This window comes from Carettochelys insculpta, chromosome 4, assembly GCF_033958435.1.
Source record: "Carettochelys insculpta isolate YL-2023 chromosome 4, ASM3395843v1, whole genome shotgun sequence".
In the NCBI taxonomy this organism is placed as follows: Eukaryota; Metazoa; Chordata; order Testudines; family Carettochelyidae; genus Carettochelys; species Carettochelys insculpta.
Window position 1 is genome coordinate 68,017,129 of NC_134140.1, and position 12,112 is coordinate 68,029,240.

Sequence of the window (12,112 nt, forward strand, 5' to 3'; positions counted from 1 at the left end):
GGCCAGAGGTATTCAGTCATCAGTTTCAGTGAGACCAGATTCATGATCTGAATATTTTAAATGCCCTTTAAAAAAAAGTTGTTAGGGTGAAATAAAGCATATTTCTGGGAAGCTAGTCAGGTTTTTTAAAGTTTTCCATGTCTAATAAATAGAAGTCTTTTAGCCCCCCGTACTAGAATATGCAGTGGCTGTTTTATGCCACCCTGAAGACGCAAAGCATCCACAACTTACTAGCTAGCAAAACTGCTTACTGCTACTTAGTATTGTCAGAGTACTGGAAAATTGCTGACATACTCAGCCTCAGGTTTTAATCCATTCTGTGCAGCAAGTTCTCCCTAATTTTGCATCTAGAATAAAAGCTGAGTTATCCAGAAGTTGGATAACCAGTATGCTCAATTAACCAGCACCTGCTCCGCTGGTGGCAGGTGCCGGTTAATTGAGCATATGATCATGGGGTTGGCAGCTGCAGGACCACCTGCCTGGGTGGGGGCAGCTGCAGCAGATCCAGGGGCTGGCTACAATGCCAGGGCTAGAGGCAGTGAAGCTGGGAGCTAGCTGTTTGGCTGGTGGGGGTGGCAGGACCTGGGATATGGGCCAGCTGCCAGAATGCAGACTGTGGCAGCAGGATTGGGGGACAGTTTGCAGGACATAATGCTGCCCGCTTCTTGTTTAAAGTATCACCTAAAAGTGAAAACACTTTATATTTTATTAGAAATATTTATGCTGTAAAATGATTTTTAAAAGCATCTTTCAGGTCACCTTATACATAGTTTCTGCAGTAGAATAATGCTCTTTTAACACTTCCGAAAGCATTCACCACATCTCGTCCCTTTCAGATTTTGGATAGCTCTTCACTGGTTCCTTCTTTGCATTTTGCCAAACTTGCTGTGACCGTGTTTTTAAAATCAACATGCACTGAGTCATCATCTGAGACTGCTATAATATGATAGCTATGTCAGAATGTGGATGAGAGAGAACAGGAGACGTGCAATTCTCCATCAAGGACTTCAGTCACAAATTTAATTAACTTTTTTTTTTTTTTTTTTGAACAAAGAGGATTGGCTGCATAGAAGCATGTCATCTGGAGTGGTGGCTGAAGCATAAAGGGGCATATAAACATTTAACATCTCTGGCAAATAAACACTTTGCAGCACAAGCTACAAAAGTGCCATGCAGACACCAAGTCTCACTTTCAGAAGATACTGTAAAATAAGAAGGGGGCACTAAATTCTGCAAATGTAAGCAAACAAATTTGTCTTAGGCTACATCTAGACTGCAGGCTTCTATTGACAAAACTTCTGTCAACAGAGCGTGCATCCAGACTGCAGATCTCTCTGAAGAGATCTGGTGGTCAGGAGTGTTCTGTGGACATCCCTGTACACTTCATTCCACAAGGAAGGAGAGACATCTCGACAGAGGTTTGCTTTCCTGACATTTGGCCCCATTTGTACGGGCCAAATGTTGGAAAAGCCTCGCCCAGCAGAACTGTTAGCAAAAGACACACAAATTGTGCTCCGCAATCTGTGCATCTTTTGCTGACAGCTCCCCACATTCTAGACACAGCCTTAGTGACTGGCTGAATGAGAAAGTAGTGATTGGCTTTATAGGCTCTAAAGTCTTACATAACTACATTCAAAAACAAAATAATTAACAAAAAATTCTACCTTTGTAAGTTACATTTTCATGATAAAGAGTTTGCAGTAGCGTTCTTATATGGGGTGCAGGTTGAAGCTTTCTAATCTGGAATTCTCTCATCTGGCAAAATCCATAATCTGGCATGATTTTAATGAGCTGGCCAGCCCCTTATGGGTGTGGACAAGTTTCCCATGGTACCATAAAAATTTTTTTTTTACAGCCACCAATCCTGTGTCTCAGTGCTCAGTGCTATAATTTAACTGTAATATACCCCTAAATGTCTTTTAAGAGCCCAGTAAGCAGTAGAAGTGTTGCTAATGTGCTAGAAAATATTGACAAATTGCTGGCAGATTCTCTCATCCAGCACTGGTCACGGCCCAAGGATGCTGGATGAGAAAGGTTCAACCTGTATTTGTAATAAAAATACTAAGTGAGTACTGTACATTTGTGTTCTCGGTTGTAACAGCAATCAATATATTTGAAAAAAATGTAAAAACATCCACATTTCAATTGGTATTCTATTATTGAACAGTGTGATTAATTATGATTGATTTTTGAGTTAATCGTGTGAGTTAATTGTGATTAATCAGCAGTCTTAACGTGTGTATTTGCCAGTGCCAAGTGTAAAAATAAATCTAGGAACAAAAAATGAGGGTCACAGTATGACAGGCTGTATTTTGAAAAGCAATGACTTTGAAAGGCACTTAAAATTATAGTGGATAAGCAACTGAAGATGAGTTCTCATAACACTGCATGACAGGGATAACAGTCCTGCAAGTGGCATACTGCTTAAGGCCCAGATATTTTTCATAACAAAATCCAGACTGTGTACCTAAAATTATCATTAACCCTACTGATGCTAACTAATTACGAGAATTATATACACTACAGCGGGGGTCAGCAAACTTTCTGGGGTGGAATGCTGAATTTTGACTTTCAAACTCTATGTATGGTCCAAGGGGTGGTGATACTTTTTAAAGTCACTAATAGTCTTACAACTGCTTCGTTAATAGATTAAGATGCAGAAATTTATCATTTAGGTCAGGGGTCAGCAATCTGCAGCTCTTTAAAGAGTCATTTGCGGGTCCGGACACACACACTGACTCCTCTCGGACTCTCTTCTGCACTCCCCTCCCCCCGACAAAAGCCCCACCAGGCAAGATGATGCCACAGAGCTCACAGAGGCAGGCTCCCCACTCTGCTGGCAGGTTGCCAACCCTGGGATATGAGTGGGGTACTCTTTGAGCATGTCCCACCCCAGCACTTTGAGGGAGAAGCGCGTTGCAGTGGTGATGGTGGCAGCAGCTCCAGCATTGGCTAATAGTGGAGGGGAGGGGGCTGGGGGTGCCTGGCTCTGGAGGAGGGAGGGTGTTAGGGTTAAAGTGGGGGAGGGCTGGGAGGGTACTTATAATTTTTAAACAGGTACTTTAAAAAAAAAAAGGTTGAGAAACACCAGTGTAGAGGGTTGATGCAAATATTGCTCCTTCCTGCTTAAGAGCCCATCCCCAGGTGCAGCATTTTCCTCATTCACACTCCAACCAGGGATGAAAGTAACTTAAAATTTCTAACTGGTACAAATCATTGTGCATGATGTTCTTGAAACAGGAGTTACAAAAAAGTATGGTTTCATGTTACTTATTAAGGACTGTCCAATATTCACATGCATTGTAGCTCTTGAAGTATTGATTTTGTAACCAAATTTGAAAAAATGGCTCTTCTTGTTATTTTGGTTGCAAACCCCTGGTTTGGGTGGTGGTTGGTAGCATTAGCTTGTCTTTTGTTAAACCACACATGGTACTGCTTTGAGCAAGTGCCCGAGTGCATGGGTGGGGCTGGGCTCCTCCTGCCTTGTGTGCCAGTGAATATCACCTCATGTCCCACCCTTGGCACCTGTGCTGGGGCTTGCCGATCCCTGCATTACAGTTTTAAAGTTGGTTAACTGAAGGAAAAGCTACAAGGTGCTTCAATTGCAACAACATGTAAAAGAGAAGGAACTGAGAGGAAGGTGGCAGATGCCTCTTTTTATGACCTCAGATCAAGTCACAATGAGACTGGGGCTAAAAGTGGACTGTCTAGTGGCAAAGGCCTCTGCACTGGGTACAAGCACATTCCACTTCACATGTATGTGTGCACAGTCACTCAAAGGAATACAGATATATTATTGGGGGGTGCGGGAGAAGAGATCAGATTTTCAGGCTTTGTAACTGAAAAACATTCAGTCTTTGTGCTTCGAGCTTCGCTAGATTCTTCTCCAAGAACACTACTGCGCCAAGTTTGAGCTGAACTGCAATAGCCTTATTTGAGTTACAGGAGATGAGAAAGGAAAGAATATAGAGTAGAAAGATGGGTTTGGGTTTTGAATCTGTGCATATTGCAAAATAGTGGAGCAATTTAGCTTAACCTTTAAGGAAGGAGAATTCATCTCAGGGCTGAAGGACCGAAATCGCCAGCTTGAAAGGAACATTTTGGAGATAATGTGACAAACTGAAAAACACTTCTCAGTCTTGATGGTTGTGTTCACTGACCATTAATGCAATAATAAAGGAGTAACTTTTCGATGTATTTTTGAAGTATTCCTGACAAAAGCCTAACATGGCTGTTACACTGATAGAGACTGATACGCTCCCCTCACCATCTGCAAATACAGTGATAACCAATTTTTTTCAGATTGAGGGTTAAACCATATTGATCCCCTGCAAAAACACAATCATAATGAACCTCTTCATACTGAAGTGAGAAAAAGTTGTTGCAGCCCAGGTGGAGAAAAAAAGAAAGAGATACTCAAAACAGAGGTCAGATGTTTCAGGGACTAAAATGCCTTTATCGTGTGGGTATTAGATACTTTTGGTGAACGGTTTCCAGTTGTAAGCTTTGGAGCAGAACAATGAGTCGTGGTCTATTCTAGTATTCCTGATTTAAAAATGAACACCAGAGCCACGATGCCTTAAAAGTCTTCTGGAATTCCCACAAAGACCTTGCTTTTATAATGCTGCAGAGAGCCCCTCTCAAGGAGGAGTTTAAATATTTAATCACCGCTTATTATCACAGACAGATTTAGGGCTTGTTTGCAAGACAACATTTATTGGCATAATCATATTATATAATTATACATCTATAATTATAATTTTCCATCTCCCTGTGTGGAGACACTTGCGCTAAATCACAGAAGACACCAGAATATCACTTTGTAAGCAGCATTACCTAATCCAGACAAGGTTGTACACACAGGGAGCTGCACAGTTATGCATAATTATATTGCTCTAGGTCTACCAGTAAATTTCCCCATGTATACAATCTTTTCATTAATCCCATAGCCTGCAAGTAACCACACTCAAATCTTCTTAATTGGTGGGATCTGACAAAACAAGCCAACTTAGTATATTTTTAGACTAATCCCTCTCCAATTATTGCATATGCATTTATTAATGGGTATAAACAGTATGTTTATATGGTACAGTGTTTCAATTTACAAAAAAATTCTGTTTACAAGCATATTAACTTACATTCCTCAGATATAATAAAATAGCAGGTAGTGGGGAAATACAGTCTTAAAGATTAAATACAGTTTTCAAATTTGTAAAAAAACACTAATTCCATGTTAAATAAATCTATTTTAATATTCAGATACCATCACACACATAGTGCTGTAAGACTCCACCATACTGTGCAACAACTATTTGGTGCTAGTTATGAAAGTTCCTTCCCTGTTTATTATCTCAAAACCAAAGGAAAGGAAATGCGCACAGGGCCTGATTCAAAACCAGTTAAAGTCAGTGGAAGTTTTCCCACTGACCACAGTAAGCTTTGGATCAGGGGTTTAAGGCATGGACCTTGTGGGGCTTGATGTTGCCACACAAATTCACTACTACGTTACTGCACAGGCAGTTTCACAGGAAAACATTATCTCCTTTAGACTAAGCTGTTTGTGGCAGTTAGCTTTCCAGTGGACTACTTGGCTATGTCTACACGTGCACGCTACATCGAAATAGCTTATTTCGATGTAGCGACCGAAATAACGTCTACACGTCCTCCAGGGCTGGCAACGTCAACGTTCCACTTCGACGTTGGGCAGCACCACATCGAAATAGGCGCTGCGAGGGAACGTCTACACGCCAAAGTAGCACACATTGAAATAAGGGTGCCAGGAACAGCTGCAGACAGGGTCACAGGGCAGACTCAACAGCAAGCCGCTCGCTTAAAGGGCCCCTCCCAGACACACTTGCACTAAACAGCACAAGATCCACAGAGCCGACAACTGGTTGCAGACCCTGTGCATGCAGCATGGATCCCCAGCTGCCGCAGCAGCAGCCAGAAGCCCTGGGCTAAGGGCTGCTGCACACGATGACCATAGAGCCCCGCAGGGGCTGGAGAGAGAGCGTCTCTCAACCCCTCAGCTGATGGCCACTATGGCGGACCCCGCTATTTCGATGTTGCGGGACGCAGATCGTCTACACGTGCCCTACTTCGATGTTCAACTTCGAAGTAGGGCGCTATTCCCATCCCCTCATGGGGTTAGCGACTTCGACGTCTCGCCACCTAACGTCGATTTCAACTTTGAAATAGCGCCCAACACGTGTAGCCGTGACGGGCGCTATTTCGAAGTTGGCGCCGCTACTTCGAAGTAGCATGCATGTGTAGACACGGCCCTTGTGTAACAAAGGTACTTGCACAATATGAGTAAGCCTTGATTGCTTTTGCAAATCAGTTCATACAGATGTTATGTAGCCTAATCAATTGTACCCAGCTACACTGAACAATATAATAATCTCGGTGAATCAGAACATGAGACTCATTTGGGTGCCTGAGGATTGTACTTTTCCAAATGAGGCAGTTAGAGTGACTACTTAAGTGACTTTCACCCCAAGTGCTAACTGGTTCTAATAAGTCACAGCTGACAGTGGCTTGCTTCTGGGGAGATTCTGAAAAGTGCCATACCCCATGTGACTAGCAGTGGGGGAAAAACAAATTATTAGCAAGTATACCAGCAAAAGCAGGGGAGATGGACATTTTAACTTCATTTTGGCTCAGCTGGCTTTCTGCATTGTTTCCATTCACACTCCTTTGAACACCAAAATAAATTAAGATATTCTGTTGGTGAGAGGAGATTCCCTTTTTGAGCATATGTATCATGCCAACAATGCATTTTAATGAAACTTGGATGCTACGCAATTATGTATTAAAATTCCATCTTACTGGAAACATTCTTGTCCAGGAGGAATTGCTATTGATAATTTCAGACAACCTGGGGATAATTTAGCCAGCCACAAGGCAAAACAAAATATTTAAAATGTACCGCTTAGGAAAAAAGGGTTAGCTCTTTGTACTAATCCTATGCAAATGAACACTGAGATATGGAAATTGACAGTCATAAAAGGACACTGCTGGCTTTTTAAAATACTTATATACAGGATGGTATTTAAATAAAATCTTTTTCTAGGGATTCTCTTTAGGTTCATTCCTCCTCCATGTATTATCTAATTTGTTATCAATGTGATTACATTGACATTTTACATGGTCTGTATCTGTGTTTTTGAATTTCAAGTTTGTTATTAAAAAAAAATCGCAGTTTTCATGATTTCCCCTTATCACTCACTTCCACTATATTCCAAAAAGCTTTATTAATTCTATTAATTTCTCTGCAATTTTCCAAACAGATGATTAGATCGTATGTCACACAACAATCATGGGGCCTTTATACTTTCAAGACAGACCATTTCCTTTGGGTTTGAGGTGGCACAGTAAGGGGAAAGTCAAGACAAACCCTGCCTCTTTCGCCAGGCCCAGGTTAATGAGTTATTAAAGAAGAATAGTGAAAGAGGAAAGTGGCAGGTTAAAGTAAAGGCACCATACTAATGTTCCAAGTGTAGCATTGCCCTACGCTGCATACATCTAGGGATGGGACATTAAACATCCATGGGCAGCACAGGCTCCAGAAGCCCCCATATACCCCCCCACCCCCACCCTCTGGTCTCAGCACCAGGGCTCCGGCAGACTTCCTGCCCACCACCTCACAAGCTCAGCATCAGGGATCTGGTGGCCCCAGGCCCAGCCCATAGGGCAGCAGTGAGCAGGGCTTGCAGGATGGAGAACTCAGGATGATTGGGGTGGTGCGGGGGTCGGGGGTGTCACACAGCCAGTAGCTAAAGAGAAGTGGCAACTTTTACTTTAACATGCCACTTCTCACCAGCCAGCAGTGCGGACACACACTGATCCTCTAGCACATACTCACACCACCTGCTGCTACCTACCTGCTGCCGGCAAGCCTCCATCTCAGCCCTGCTACAGGTTTGCCAACTCTCCTGGACAGTTAATGGTGTTCAGTCCATCTGGTCCAGGAGAGTTGGCAACTCCGTGGTCCGTTTCTGGCCCCCATGGCTCCCCCTCCCATGTCATGGCCATTCCCCTGGCAGTGGCATTGCTGACAGTGCTAGGCTGCATAGGGCAACAGCATGGGAAGGGACAGCCCTGGTAGCATTGGTCAGTTTTAAAAATGTGTTTTATTAGAAATAGCTGTGTGAAATGTGAAAAAAATATCATCCTAATAGGGAGTTGCAAATGGTGAAGAAATATCTAATGAAAATGGTCTTATGAGTTCAGATTCCAATAACTGAAAAATCAGTTATTTACTTTTCTGATATTTCCTTTGCACCCAGCCAGCAGAGAGCCAATAATCTCCCAGAGGTAAATGACTGCAGTAGAGTGAATAGGGTCTGTTACGAGTCTGTACTGAGGCAGAGTGGCCTTCCTCTGAATTGAGAGCAAGGGACTCAATGTCTGGCTAGTGATCGGTTTCAAGTGGAGTGCTACAGGGATCGGTTCTGGTGGCCAGTATTGTTCAACCTCTTTATTAATGACCTGGATGAGGGGATGAATTGCACCCTCTGCAAATTTGCAGATGACACTAAACCAGAGGGACAGGTAGATACGTTGGAGGGTAGGCCTAGGGTTCAGAGTGACCTAGATAAACTGGAGGATTAGGCCAACAGAAATCTGGGGAGGTTCAACAAGGAGAAGTGCAGAGTCCAGCACTGGGGACAAAAGAATCCTAAGCATTGTTACAGACTGGGGACTGACTGGCTAAGTAGCATTACAGCAGAAAAGGACCTGGGGATTTTGGTGGATGAGAGCTGGATATGACCCAACAGTGTGCCTTTGTAGCCAAGACATATTGGGGTACATTAGGAGGAGTATTGCCAGCAGATCTACAGAAGTTAATATTCCCCTCTATTTGGCACTGGTGAAGCAACATCTGGAGTACTGCATCCAGTTCTGGGACCCCAGTATAAAAAGAATGCGGATGCATTGCAGTGGGTCCAGTGGCGCGCAACAAAAACGATTAGGGGACTGGAGCCCATGGCTTATGAGGAGAGGCTGAGGGATCTGGCTTATTTAGTTTGCAGAAGAGAAGAGTAATGGGTGATTTGATAGCGGCCTTCAACTTCCTCAAGGGGTGTCTCTAAACAAGATGGAGATGGGCCTTCTCAGTTGTGATGGATGGCAGAAAAAGGAGAAATGGTCTAAAGTTATAAAGGGGGAGGTGTAGGTTGTATATTAGGAAAAAACTATCTCACCAGGAGGGTGGTGAAGCATTGGAATGCGTTGCCTAGAGATGGGGTGGAATATCCATCCCTCAAGGTTTTTAAGTCCCTGTTTGACAAAGTCTTGGCTGGTACAATTGAGTTAGGGTTGATCCTGCTTTAGGGCGGGGGCTAGACTCGATGACCACCTGAGGTCACTTCCAGCCCTAGGATTCTATGATTCTGTGACTGCCAACCCTCCCCAGGTGTGCAAGGCCAGACCCTCACCAGAATTACCACGGCAGCAAGTATAAAGGGAGTGTCGTATAGCCCATCTGTGGCTGTACCACAGAAGGAAATGGATGTCCCTTTTAGGAGCAGAGCCTGCTGTGGGAACCTGGACCAGCAGCCAGGCAGACCGGTGCCCTACTCAGAAAAGAGGCAGAGGTCCCCAAAGAGTGGTGGAAGTGGTCACCATCCACCTGTGAGGCGACAAGACAGAGCCACAGCTTAAAGGAGCAACATCTACTAAATGAAGTCGGTAATAGTCCGGGGGAAACAGACTTCAGTCAGATTGTGCTGCTGAGAAAACAGGCAGCAGATTTTTGTTTTCCCAGTGACTCTGTAGCAGTACTATCCACCAGTAACAGGAGCCTGAGTGCAGACCTGATGGAGTGAGGTGGGCACAAGTCCCCTTATTCCTATTGCCGCTACACTACACTTGGGGATTGTCATCACACTCATGCTAGAGCTGAAAGCCAGCACCCTGATTGTCAGTTGCCCTGATCTGGAGGCTCTAGGCTGTTGCTTGCTGTCTGCCTTAGCCAGAAGACTTGAGTCTAAAGATTCAACACTTATTTCTTCATCCTAGCCAAAGCTATAGACTGTCTGTCTGCCTGCCTTAGGCTTTGCTTACACCAGCAATTTTGTCAGCAAAACTTTTGTCAGCAAGGGATATGAAAAAAAAACCACACACACATACACACACACGTCCTGACTAGTATAAGTTCACTGACAAAAGTGCTGGTGTTGACAGTGCTATATCAGTGGGACAGCATCTCATACCAAAGTAACTACCACCACTTCTGGGTGGTAGTTTAATTATGCTGGCAAGAGGAGTTCTTTCCAACTGGAATAGAGCAGCTACACAAGAGACTACTCATTGGTGCAGCTGTGGTGGTATAGTGACGCCAGTGTAAAGTCCATAGTGTAGACATTAGCCTACATCCTCCTAGCTAAGGCTGAAGACTCCTTATTGCTCTGCCTTATCAAAGGGACAGAGCCCAGACCGTTGATTGCTCTCAGCCATAGTTAGGCGGCTCAAGGCTAAAGACTGATTAGTGCTCTGCCAGCCCCCTACTTAAGTGCTTGTCCCAGTCAGAGCTATTGATTGTCCTTGCTTGCTCCTGACCAGCTGCACCCAACCCATTTTGTTGCCTGATGGAGGCAGATGGAGCAGCTTCCCTTCCCATTTGAGAATGAGTGACTACTACAGGTTAAAAATTATTTATCTAGTTATTTATTTTTGTTCTAGAGTTTTCCCTTTACATAGTATCCTAAACTGTTGCTGATTGAACCAACTTTTTGCTATCACACTCTATTGTTACTTCTGCTGTAGGGAAGGTCAGAAGTCACTGTCCAGAGACTGAAGTTTTAATAAATAAAACATGTCTAAAAAAGTCCAAAGTCCAAAATACCACAAACCAGAAGCAACTTGACTAGTCATCCTGCCTCCTGCCCCCAAAGATCTGTGGGAATTCTTCAAACTCTCATTTAACAATAGCAACAGTAAGCTCTATGATACTATGACACATCTCTGCCTAACAACATTGCTTGATAACCTGAGGGGTGGGAGAGAGAGAATCACTCTAAGTAACAGAGCATTCTGAGCAAAAATAAAAGCCTGGAAAATCTCTCTTCAGAAGTGCTGGAACTAGGGGAGTTAAGGGCGCTGATTGCTATATCCCCCACTCCAGCTTGAAGTGGTTTCATCATATACAAGATGGATAGTTTGGTTCAATGGCTCTCAGCATCTCTATTACATACAGAGAATAAAAATAATATGTAGAAGAGTAAATGGACATAAATTAGACATCAGGAATGGTAACATGCAAAAACCTGTAGGAGAACACTTCAATCTCCCTGGTCACTCAGTAACAGATTCAAAAGTAGCAGTCCTACAGCAAAAAAATTTCAAAATAAAATGGAAAGAGAAGTTTCAGAGCTGCAATTCATTTGCAAATTTGACTCCATCAACCAAGGATTGAACAGAGACTGGGAGTGGTTGGCCCATTACAAAAGCAGTCTCTCTGCTCTTGATTTTCACACCTCCACATTAGCAACTGAAAATGGGCCACATGGGCCCTGACTGAACTGACTTGATTTATCCTCTCATGTTCATAACTCCACATTAAATGCCAATAATGAGCCATATCTACCCTGACTGAATAGACCTCGTCAGCTCTGGCCCTCCCCTTTACCGAGAGTCCCTCTTTAAATCCTTCTCTGAACCCTTCTCCACCTCACTCATGCATCTGACAAAGTGGGTCTTTGCCCATGAAAGCTTATGCTCCAAAATATCTGTTAGAAATTATAAGGTGATTTTGATTGTAAGTTTATTATTTTTTCTAAACAATTCACTATGTTCTTCAATAGTAACAGAGAGAAAGCTGTGCTAGTCTATATACTATCAAAGCAAAGCTCACTAAAATTATTTTGTTAGTTTTCAAAGTGCTACTTGACTGCTTTTACATTCTTCAAATATTTCTTGCATTGTAGGGTACAATCAGCATTTGACATTTGAATTGTCTTGATTAATTTTGATTGGTTATATGAGTATGTTCCTGTTCTTTGGCTAAATGATTGGAACTATTAGAATCAACTTTCTAGCAAAATTAAATGGGCCTATGAGTCCAGATTCCAATATTCCTGCAATACTTGCTGGAAAAAAAAATTATAAA

The 12,112-nt window shown here is 43.1% G+C and overlaps 1 protein-coding gene across 1 annotated transcript in view; it reads right to left on the minus strand.

The window, feature by feature from the left end:
- GALNTL6 (polypeptide N-acetylgalactosaminyltransferase like 6) overlaps positions 1-12,112 on the minus strand; it is a 910,287-nt gene that overhangs the window by 493,650 nt on the left and 404,525 nt on the right. The gene's annotated exons all lie outside the window — the stretch shown is intronic.